This window comes from Mus musculus, chromosome X (genome assembly GCF_000001635.26).
Source record: "Mus musculus strain C57BL/6J chromosome X, GRCm38.p6 C57BL/6J".
NCBI classification, from domain to species: Eukaryota; Metazoa; Chordata; class Mammalia; order Rodentia; family Muridae; genus Mus; species Mus musculus.
The window spans coordinates 91,153,984-91,156,128 of record NC_000086.7 but is presented as its reverse complement, the minus strand read 5'-3'; the positions used below and the strand labels follow the sequence as shown (position 1 = coordinate 91,156,128).

Sequence of the window (2,145 nt, the reverse complement as noted above, 5' to 3'; positions counted from 1 at the left end):
ATTTATGAATGGACATGTACATATGTACCTGCATATTTCCATACATGTATCCTCCCCACCCAAGAAATGTCCCTTTTCATCCTTGGCCTGTGAGATAAAGCATCAGGAGAAAGCCTGTCTTCAGTACTCCATGCTAGCTCAATCATAATCCCTCATTGTCTGCGGGATGTTAGATTTTCTTGTCTGACTCCCACCCCTGTAGGAGCCAATACTTCCTGTTTCTTGTATACCCATGTTTCTTCCTTCTTCCCCCTCCCACCCCCTCCTTCTTTCCCAGGCCCCTTTCCTTCCCATTCCTTCCTTCTTTGCTCCATCAGAGATTCTCAGGGACACATAGTTTTCATATCAGATTGATTTTATTTTCAGAGTCAAAGCACTGTGTAGTAACTATATATTTAGTCTCTACACAGTTGGCCATTGCTCAGATGCCACATATTTTTTAGGTGGTATGTTGAGTCTACCCAAATTCTCAATCACACATTGAAACACCTTTTTCGGTGGTGTATTGTTTACAGATGTCTTTCTTTTCATCACTATTCGCAGGGTTTTCTTGTTCGTCTTGGTAGGTACCTGGGAGTTCAACAGAGTAAGGTGATAAGGGCATATGAGTCTTCGAAAAGCTGGAATATGTGAAAGGGATTGTAGGAGAAGGGCTAGGGGTTAAGAAGGGAGTAAATGTCAGGCCAAGAAAGGGTTAGGAGTGCTGGGAGAGGGGAAATCACAGGAAAATGGACTATGCTTACCTTGGGCCTTCTTATCTTTTTGCTAAATTTGGACCGGGACTGATAACTGCAAATCTTCACTGTCTTTGGTTCAGCAGTCAAGGTTGATGGAACAGCATCTGGTATGAGGCAAGGTTTCACTCTATTTGGTTCAGCAATCGAGGTTGATGGCTCAACATCCTGAAACAGATTGGGTGTTTTCTCAGTTGCTTCACCATCCTGATGCCTTGTGGTGGTCTGGTCCACAGCTCTCAGAAGCACAATCTTATGAACCCACCCTGAACAATGGGAGGCCACACCCCTGAGTCCTGATTGGTCAGCATAGTCCTTCTCAGCTAATAGTGGCTGAAGAGCTGCATTGACATCACAAAGCACCTTGCTGTGGGAGCAGGCACTAGGGCAGCTTTCACTCTGGTTGAGGAAGATGCTATGAAGTTAATAGTGGCTGGATACAGACTGGAGTTTTTTTGGGAACATTTCCAAGAGACTCATGTCACCCTTTTTTTACATTCCCTTCTTCAGTTGTGATTGCACATGTGGCAGTGGTTTTGCCCCTGTGAACTGTTCCTGAAACCCCCCCAACCCCATTCAATGGTTCATTCTGTCATGTCTCCTCCTTAGTTATTAATACTTAGCTAGATTTTGGCATATTATACCTTCCACATTTAATTCTACATTCTACCAAAATTATTGAAGTATCATTGTATATGTGAATCACCCCATAAATGAAAACAAAAAGAATATATTAATGAATGAATATGTTACTACCTGGTGAATTTGGCATTCAAAACTGACATTTTTGTTTACATGGTGTGATAACTAGTTTTTTATTTGTTTGTTTTGTTTTGTGTTTCATTTTTTAAAGGATTTTTTTGCTTTTTTATTAGATATTTTCTTCATTGACATTTCAAATGCTATCCCAAAAGGTCCCTGTACCATCCCCCCCCCCCCCCCCGCCCTGCTCCCGTACCCACCAAGTCCCACTTCTTGGCCCTGGCTTTCCCCTGTACTGGGGAAATTTGCTAGACCAAGGGTCCTGTCTACCAATGATTGCCAACTAGGCCATCTTATGCTATATATACATCTAGAGACATGAGTTCTAGGGGTACTGATTAGTTCATATTGTTGTTCCACCTATAGGTTTGCAGATCCCTTCAGCTCCTTGGGTACTTTCTCTAGCTCCTCCACTGAGGGTCCTGTATTCCATCTAATAGCTGATTGTGAACATCCACTTCTGTGTTTGCTAGGCTACTGCATAGCCTCACAAGAGACAGCTATATCTGGGTCCTTTCAACAAAATCTTGCTGGCATATGCAATAGTGCCTGCTTTTGGTGGCTAATGCTTTTGGTATGTACCCCCTGCCCCGAGTCGGCAGTCTCTGGATGGTCCATCCTTTCATCTTAGCTCTAAACTTTGTCTCTG

General features: G+C 43.1%; 1 pseudogene across 1 annotated transcript; it reads right to left on the bottom strand.

The window, feature by feature from the left end:
* Nucleotides 1-337: 337 nt before the first annotated feature.
* On the bottom strand, nt 338-961 carry Gm14773 (predicted gene 14773; annotated as a pseudogene). The gene is made up of 2 exons (NR_126535.1): nt 744-961; nt 338-570 (listed from the first exon to the last, which is right to left on the bottom strand). The product of NR_126535.1 is annotated as a predicted gene 14773 (long non-coding RNA).
* Nucleotides 962-2,145: the final 1,184 nt, after the last annotated feature.